The following is a 9768-nucleotide window of genomic DNA, read 5'->3' on the forward strand; positions in this document are numbered from 1 at the left end:
GAAAGGAAGGTCGCGCTACTTTGCCAAGGTCCTGCCGACGAAAGCGAGGAAACGCCGGAGCCCAGCGGCTACCGTTTTGTAAAAGTTACAGCCATCAAGGCGGTGGTAACATCGCTTCTGTGCCCGCATTGTCACGGACAGTCGTTGGACTTGGAAGAAATCGGTGCGGGTGTGAATCTGGAGTTTGTCGTGATGTGTAGATGGTGTGGTGAAGTCAAGAAGGCCGCGCATGCTCCACCTGTGAAGTCCAGTCGGCAGCCTGAGCTTTCATTGCGCCTCGTGGTTGCAAGCCGTAACTGTGGCATGAACTACAAAACCATGGCAAACTTTTTTGCGGGTATGGACGCGCCAATGCCCATGCACCACAAACATGAGGGTGCACGTGGCATCAAGAGAGTATTTGACAAGCTGGAACTAGAACATGGAGTCCAGACGATGAAGCACGTCCAACAAGCAACCCATCAAAGCATTGCCCGAGCGAAGGCAAGGGCGATGGACAGCTCTAAAGTTGAGAAAAAGAAAAGAAGGCTTGAAGCAATTGCCACAGAACAGCGTCGCGTTGAAGATGAGGGCCCGACCTATGGAGCAGGGCACTTTGATTAATTTTTTTTACCACAAAATAAAATAGCATGTTCTCAAATCTTTGAACTCATTTTTCTGAGTTTGCACTTTTTGGGGAAACAAAACCGTTAGGAAAACAATCATTTCTAAACTACATTGCCAAAAGATGCTTTCAAGGTGGTTTCTAGACTGAAATTTTCTCAGGAACAAGATAAGATACTTTTTAGGGTGCTAAATAGTTTCTAACAGAAAATATTTTGAGATGTCTGACATGTAATGACAACAAAAAAATTGAACTTTGTTTTTAGATTGATGACATTTTGACAGAAATTGCATAAAAAGCATGCGAGCGGTCTTATCTTGCACTATGAACCATCTAGAAGATATCTAATTACAAACAGTTGATATATCTCCATTATTTTTGAAATGATAGTTTTCCTAAGCTGAGACACATGATTGCTGAATATGAGAGCTATAACTTTTTGTCTGTTTGAGCTAGCGCATTGAAACGTTGAATATATTCTAATGAGCAGATTATAAACAGTCGCTGAAAATTTGATAAAAATTGATGCAGTAGTTCAAAAGTTGACCCTTGAGCCTAGCATCCCCCCTTAACAACGACAATAACGGCCTTTTCGAACGAGTTGTCTTATGGCCTCTGAGATTTGCGCGCGAACCTGGGAGGCCATAATTGGCCGCTTAATAGCATAAAAAGACAAAGATAATGCCAAACGACACAACTAAAAATTCAAACAAAGAACTGATCTTAGCTATACTGTTTGGGGAAAAGAAATAAAAAATTAGACAGCCGCAACACACGCCACTAAAGCCACCACCGCCGGCATAACGCGGAATCAACGGTTGGCAACATTCATTCGCGCGTCATTGCTTCGTCCGCTTCGTCTCCACAACGGCCGCAACGAGAGCCGCCATCTTCTCGCGCCTAACGTTTCGTATGGTTTTGTTCTCTGCAATCCGCGCACACAGCTCATCGGTGGCTGCACGTCTGCTCGGCGTCGCAATGCAACCTGCGTCATTTTCTGGTGCTCGCGCAATCGGTGTGAAACATGTCGCATGTGAAATGTTTGATAGAAGTGCCTCACGTCCAAGTCAAGCTGCCGTACGGGTGTATGGCTGTGCGCCCCGTTCTCGGAAGCGTCGACGGGTTTCCGGCATGCGGATTTCAGGTACGTGCAAATGCGTTTCGCCGTCCTATTGAGCTCCGGAGCAAAGCGTGCAATATTTCATGTGAAAGATGCAGTGCCCGTGATCATGGTGTGAATTTCGAGCGGCAAACGAGAACTTTGGCACTTAGAGCACACCGCGGCTGCTAAGTCAGCGTGGAAATTGTTTTACGTTACCGTAATATGTTGCTGTCAGTCTAATCTGCGGTTTGTGGACAGCTAGCCCATTGACTTTTGCTTGTGGCAGCGATAGGTATATAAATGGAAGCGATAATAATTTTCGAGAGCAGAGAGTTTTTTCGCTCGATGTTTGGTCGTGTTCATGGCGTTATGAAAGCTAGAAAACTAACTGGCTTGATCGTGCTTAGTTCCAACTCCAAGGAGCGTAACGTTGGTGCTGTATATGTTTGTTTTCGGTGTCACGAGTACCACTTTCATGCTTTTGTTGCATGAGAGTGGTAGCTGCTGCGTGACGTCTGGGTAGAACACAATAAAAGCAATTTCCTCACTCATACGTAAGCAATATGAGGTAACAAAATTTCCAGCGTTTTATTCGGAGCGTAAATATCCAGCATAGTTTAGTAAGAAACTCAAATTCTGTGTTAGCTTAGTAGGCGTGAAACAAGTGAAACTCGCATTCCTTTTTGAATTGTTCGCCCAAACTGCACCGCCCCCAGATGCGTCATCGGGTAATTGACAGTAGCTTCGATACGCGAGTTTTTATGCGCCTATATTGCCCGGTTAAGTATCCTGTTAATTTATGCCGACGCTCGTTCATCTTGATTTTAAGCGGTTACTATCCCCGAGTACCGGACGATGCCAAACTTGTGAGGTGTAGCAAACGCGGGAAATTCAAAGTGGCGTGGCTGCAAGTTCCTGTTTTTACGTTTCTTGCATTCAAAGCCAACAGACACAGTATCACTGATTTATTTCCATTTCTGCTGTACTTGATCAATCTAATGTGACAACTGCATTTGCTCTTTAATGTTCTCCATTTACTGTGTATTCAGCTTGGCTGCCGCCCTCTCTTCAGAGGATGCCGCTGTGATAGCTCTTTCGTATAGCACATGCCTCTAGGCCCTTGTGTTTCAAGGACTCCGGAGAGGCAGCAGTGCTCCAAGTAATTTTACCATCCTATATATTTTCTATGTTGCATCATTCTTCCACGATGGATTTTAATGTTAATAGTATTCGTCATTAGTCATCGCCATAATTTTATAGCACGTAAATTTTACGCACTTTACAGCGACAATTTTTAGGCCAGTTTACAGCCAAGTCACATCTTCCATAATACATCGTCAACATTACCACTTGTCATGGCGCTCTTTGGCCAAACCTGGCCCTTGCGCCATAAAACACCACACATCATCATCATCAGCTTGGCTGCCAGAAAATGCTTGAATTTCTTTCAGTATCCAATTGACGAAATATTTCACTGACGGCCGTGTGTGAAACACGCAAGATGACAAAACTGATAGCAAAATGATGAGATATTTCTTTCATAGCGTTTGGACTCGACTTTTGGTGAGGATGTCGATCGACCTTGGGCCTGGTGACAGCACACCCGACATCGCCAAAGTGCAGCCTATCAGTAGAGTGCCCCCGAATGGACCATCAACATCGGAAAATGAAGCAGAGCCAGGTAGGGGTAATTTTTACTTTGGAACAGAATACTGACAGCTGCCTCTTTTTTTAAGAACTAAATAACAAATTTACAAACCAATCCTTTCTCTTTGTGCAGCCTACATAGAATTGTTTTTTGCTTGTTATACAGACCTTCAGAAAGCAGTTCTTCTGAACCCTTTTTGCATGCACAAATAAATAAAGGGGAGCGCACTTTCTGAAGAAATTGATGCACTGAAATGTGCGTTTGACACACAGTGAGATGCAAAATAACCAACTTTAAAGCGGTAAAAAAAAATTGAAACATGTTCTAACATCATAACCCGCCTTGGCATACGGATCTAAATATAACAGCAACGGAGGTGCATGCAGAGAAGTGTTTGTAATTGTTTGCAAGATATGTACATTGTCTAAGAAATTGTTTTTATTTACTTGGAGCTTCTTGGTGCCATGGCAGTGCAGTAAAAGCTCAAAATGATGCTCCTGCTCCTAATAAAGCACCTTTAGATATTAAAATGAAATTATGGGCTTTTACATTCCAAAACCTAAAGTTTTGGGAACCTGGCTTCTTTAATGTACACCTGAATCTAAGGGCATAAGCGGTATTGCATTTTACCCTCATTGGAGGGCAGCTGCCATGGCCTAGATTGAAGCTGGGACCAGCATGACTGAGCAGCATGGCATCATAGTAAGTGGGCTATAACACCAGGTCAAAATGAGAAATACTGCTTAGAACTACCAACTTCTTGGCTCACAAGCACTTTGCACTAAGTTGTATGGAGTACTGACAGCGACTGTTTATGTACCAATTTCTTTTTAGGCTGACTCCATTATTAAGGTGTGAAGCTTCAATTAGTCAAAACCAGCCTAAATTACAGAACCAGCTCAAAACACGCACCATGTATAGCTGGATTTGGACATGCAAATGGAGTCAATTCATGTCGCCGAAAATGGAAGTGGCAGTCACACTATTTCATGCATTTTGCCTAGAACATAGTCAATAATAGTTAATCAATTTCTAAAATATTCTTTTCAAAAAGTTTTTTTTCAAGCATGAAAGGAGGAGCCAAATGGTGTTCAGGTGCACGAGCGGTTAGTTGCATGGCACTTCTTGCATGTGTTCACTGGCTTCTTTCAAGCTTGAAAAGAAAAATTTGTTGCACCTACTGAGCAGTAGAAAGCTGGATTGGGAATTTTTCAGGATGCTCTACAATTTTCGCACTGACACTTTTGCTTTGAATAAAATATTTGAGCAGTTAAATAATTGTTAATACCTAATTACCTAATTAGGAAAAATGCAAGAATTGGTTTCACTTCCTCAAAACGATGACAAACGATATTACCTTGGTACTGTCCAGCTACAAGGCACTTGTACTTATTTAAAGTTTGCGCATGTCATACAGACCACCTGGCAATTACAAGGCATATATAGAAGTGGCTAAGTTGTGTGAGCCAGCCATGTGTAGCGAATCGTGAGAAACAGCCATGTTTCTTTGACTTAAGGGCATGATAAGATTTACATGCTCGACACCTTGTATCAGTGTGCTCTAGGCCTGTTCGTAGTTTAGCTGCTACATAAACGATATTTCTCCACGTGTAAGCTCATATGCATCTTTCAAGTATATTGCCTCATGTGTCCAAAATAGACCATCTTCGCACTTCCTTCATTATGTCATCTGTTGCTGTGCTAAATTTTTAACATGCAACTGCACAAATTTTCATCTAGTTTTCGTATTTCCTCCTTGTTTGGTGGCTTTATTTCTGAACAAGATGTTTTCGGTAAACCCTGTTCCACACAGCACTACACAGCATTTCTGCCTTGAGTGGGAATTTTTTTTTTTCAGATTGACATTAATACACCTTGCCTGGGCAATATAAGGCATTCTACATAACACGGCCCTGCAATAATGTTTTATATTGCATTCCAGCATCATGCAAAACTGTTTACTTACCAGATTAGAATATGTATAAATGTTGGAAGTAACAGAACTGGAAGAAGCCAGCAGATAATGAGGCCAAGGAAAGCATACAGGAACATGTTTTAAGTTTTTTATATGAAGTATAGAAATGATAAATTCTAGGTAAGTGAAAGTGGATTAAAAGATATTCACCTGTGGGTGGGGAACGGACCCATAACCTTCGCATTACGCATGTGATATTCTAACCACTGTGGTACTACGGCCGTGTTCGAGCGTCGACAATCTGAGGGGCCATTGTGGATGGTTGAATGCTGCCTCGGTGGCACAGTGGTTAGTGCAACGCATGCCTAATGCAAAGGCTGTAGGTTCGTTCTACCCCCATGCCTGGTTGTTTTTTTTTTTACCATTTTCATTTCCCTTTATCATTTCTACATTTAAATAGAAAATTACAAATAAGTTTCCACGTGCCTTCCCTGGCATCTTCCAGCTGTCATTCAGAAAAATTTTGACCCTCAGTATCCTTTCTTCTCGTTTCGAAGAACAGGAGCTTCATTTTAAAAATAATGAATTCACCTTGTTCAGCATCTCAGTGTGGTCTCAAATCTTATCACAGCATGTGTATTACTAAGTGAAGTTTTTGTCAAGATGATGATATAGCATGGGACCTAATTAGTAGCCTTTGTGTACAGATATATGACTAATTTAATAAATAGGCGGATTTTAAGAAGCACTTCTAACATGGTCTGAGCATGTGTTTAAAAAAAACTAATCTAGCATGATTTCAGGCATAACTGTTGCCCCTGAAAAATATTTGGATCATCTGCATTGGCATTGTTTTTAGAGAGCACCAATACTGCTTTGATAGAAGTAGCCTCATGGAACATGAAGCATCGCTTCTTGCTGAGTCAAGGAAATATTATCTACATATCTGAGGTGCATGTGTCATATGCTCGAATGCTGTTTAAAGGCTGCTAATGAGAAAATTACTTGACTTGCCTTCCAGAGATTGCTTCAGTAGTCTATGCTACTCGATCATAAACAATTTACCATAGTGAACATTCATCACAGTTGGCTTTGCAATGTTTATGCAAAATACCACAATTGCCTACTAGACATGTGACTGCACTAAAACTTGGAATTAATGACCAGTAAGATTTATGGGACAGCAAAACTTAGTTTATTACTCCTGTTTCTGCCATAGTTTCTTACAGTAATTACTAGAGGGAACTCTGGTGCTGGAGTCGCACCACCATGGGAATCATGGGAAGCACATGGATTTGTCTGATATTCGTGCTTGTGAATTCAGACGTTCTTGTGGCTTCGTATATTATACGCTATATAAATCTTATTGTCGTAAATTTCAGCGCAGTCTATACTCTTCGAAGTGCAGAAGACGGCGCCAACATGCGCAATTGCTATTAATTGCAACGATTGAGCTTGTCCAGGTGGGCAAATCGAAAGGCGCCAAGCGTCTTAAGGCGCTGGTACGCCGGAAATGAATTAATCAGGGCGTTGCACTCGCTTGTCGTTACATGCCTCCGTGGCTTAATGGTTTCGAACAGACTTCTGTTCTAGAGTTCCTGTGTTTGAATCCTGTCGTCGGATGATTTTAATGTTTATTTATTTATTACACAGTATATTGTTGAAAATGACTAGTTTACAAAGTCACAAAGCCGTTTGAAGCCAAACAGACGAAGTTTAGGCAAATCCATATACTTCCCATAATTTCCATGCTGGTACAGCCGTTCCTGTTTGATCTCCTGTGGACACTAACGTCGGAGTTCCCTCTAGTAATTATTGTATGAAACTCTTATTTCTGCACCTTGCTCGTGCAGAAGCGGCACCACACCTGCTGCGTAAACATGCACTACCTTTCGGCCAAGTGCAGTGAATGCTGTGAACTCGCCCTGTACAAAGCCTGCACTAAGTAAAACAAATCACAACATGCAGTTGCTGCCACGTTGAACTGGTGGAATGAGTAGTGAAATGCAGCACCTCCTTAACTAGTTCAGAAAGTGCAGGTTATTCAAGTGGAGATTATATAGTAACAGAAGTTGAGTGATTCTGCATTACATTCACGAAATATACTTCATGATACTTTTCCATTTATTTCCTCAGTTATTAAGAATCCCTTTTGCATTGTTGGACAAAACTACAGAATGCCAACATATTTTCTAGCATTCACTGGTAGCAAACATGTCAAAACTTGTTCTAGTTTCTGGATTGCCTCTTTAGCCGTTAACCCCCAAGTTAATTCCGGAAAAATGTACCGAATTTTTTACGTACTCAATTTTTCGGTGTCATTCTCATTCTAAAAATATATTACTTAATTGGTCTCTGGTTAGAAATAACACAAAAAGAGGAGCTGCTCTTGCGGGCAGCTTTCCCTCAATGCCGGCTGTAACTCATCTTTGACAATAAGAGCAGCGTAACATCGGGCAGAAAGAGTGCGACTCGTCATTGGCGATATTGGTACTGCCTCCAGTCACTAGTACAGCTTGGGATCAATGGTTAAATGTTGCGACTTTGTTGCTGCCCAATTTTAATTCTGCAGCTGTTACACTTGGGTGTAGCGTGTGTATGTACGTGTGCATGCATTAAAATGATTTCACGCTAGAGCAAAGCAACTGTAGTGCAGAGAGGCATTAGTCATCTTTATATATTTGCTTTGTAAAGATGCACTAAGTTTATCTTTTGCAGTATAGACTTGGCGCTCATTGGCCAAAGATGCCCTTGTGCTACTAAAACCTATCAATTAATTCGCTTTCAGTCTGTGAGTTTTAATTTGTTTTTCTTGAACTGTGCAATTCCCACTCACTGGACCGCATGTCATCTGAGGTGTTCCTTTTTCAATCAAGAATGTTGAGGTTGTGTTTGTGTAACTCGATTTCTTGCCTCAAACGAGCTTGTGCAAACTGACCAAGCTGATAATTCTACCTGCTTATATATTAAATATGTTGCGGTTATGAACCCTCATAATGAATGACACAAAGTATAAAAATTTCATCTAATAAAACAATTTAATGAAATTTTTCTTGTTTTTCGTGTTCATGTTCACTTCTCTACTCTAGTGTCCTGTCTGCATGCCTCACCTCTTTTTTTGCATATTAAATATCGTATAAACTTCACCATGCTTTTTTACCACAATGCAGGGGGAAAAGGTTCCGGTAACACCATGCATTCAGTATGGTGGCCCAGATGTGCATGCAAGCAACCTCCTTCATGTGGACCAAGAACTACTCTGCAGTGTCTCGCAGACTTCCATGCGAAGCTCTCAACATTCTCGTCTCAGTGGAATGGCTGCTCATCTATCTGCGTGTCCATCACCAAGACGGCCAGTTGTAAAGCTCCTGTACCCGTTTAAGAAAGCTTAATGATTGTTTTATTTAGTTTTCACGGTTGGCCGTAGAATCTTAACATTGTTGATGTTTCTAACATTTTTACCTGGCACAAAGTGGTGCAATAACTTTAAACCAGTGTAATGTATTTAAATCATGCTCACTCTAATGCCTATCTGGTTTTGTTTGTGTTTAAGAAATTTGAATGTCTGATGAGGTAACGGCATTTGAATTTGTCATCGTGGCTCGTTTCAATGAGCTGCTAGGAAATAAAATGAGCTGCTAGGAAACTTATCACACGCCAGTTGTAGAATTTTTATTTTCATGACTAGAGTATACACGTTTCAAAAGATGGAAAGTGTGGAAAAAGCCTCAAGAACATAATCATCCTAGGATTGTCATGTCCTTACAACTCTGCAATGACTAATGCCTCATACATCTTGGGAGCACATTGGTCGCAATGCCTACAGGTATACTTGATAAGAGAATAGCTTGCACTCAGATTTGCGATTTGCCACGCAGTTGATGGCTGATGGCTTTTGTTTGTCGTCTTCATCTTACTACTATGTATTCAATATTCATTTAGATGTGCTGCGGTTTTTTGCAGTCACCTATATATATATATATATATATATATATATATATATATATATATATATTCTTCGTTTCAATAAAAATTTAGTTGAGAGTTAGCGCTCATCCTGTCTGCTTCTAGTCTGTGTCCGCGTCACTTCGCGCTACAATCCTAGATCATGTTACTGTACTAACTCGCACAACTTTCTATCCTTGTGTTAAAGACACACTCAGACTTGTTCTTACTTATGTGACCGGTTATTTTTGTGCTTTATAATAAGATGCAGTGCTTTTCGAATGAAAACATGTAATAAATAGTTCGTAGTCAGGCTACTTAAAAAAACTGTTCTGCTTAAAATTTAATTGAGCAAGCCTGTGCCCATTATTTGGTGCTTATGTCTTTGTATTAGTACACTCTAAAAATTTTAACACCCTTAAGGGTGTAAATGACTTGTCCCATGGGTTACACCCTTTTTGGGTGTATTGCTACACCCCAAGCAACGGGATGCAAATTAACACCCCACAAAAGAAGGGGTGTTAATATGACGTCACCTCGCCTATGGGTGTAAA

The 9768-nt window shown here is 41.0% G+C and overlaps 1 long non-coding RNA gene across 1 annotated transcript; it reads left to right on the top strand.

Annotated features, from left to right (window-relative positions):
• The first annotated feature begins 1191 nt into the window (after positions 1-1191).
• On the top strand, positions 1192-9222 carry LOC135909424 (uncharacterized). Its single transcript, XR_011509648.1, has 3 exons — positions 1192-1748; positions 3251-3387; positions 8440-9222. It is a non-coding gene; the product is annotated as an uncharacterized lncRNA (long non-coding RNA).
• The last annotated feature ends 546 nt before the right edge of the window (positions 9223-9768 follow it).

This window comes from Dermacentor albipictus, unplaced genomic scaffold (assembly GCF_038994185.2).
Source record: "Dermacentor albipictus isolate Rhodes 1998 colony unplaced genomic scaffold, USDA_Dalb.pri_finalv2 scaffold_17, whole genome shotgun sequence".
In the NCBI taxonomy this organism is placed as follows: Eukaryota; Metazoa; Arthropoda; class Arachnida; order Ixodida; family Ixodidae; genus Dermacentor; species Dermacentor albipictus.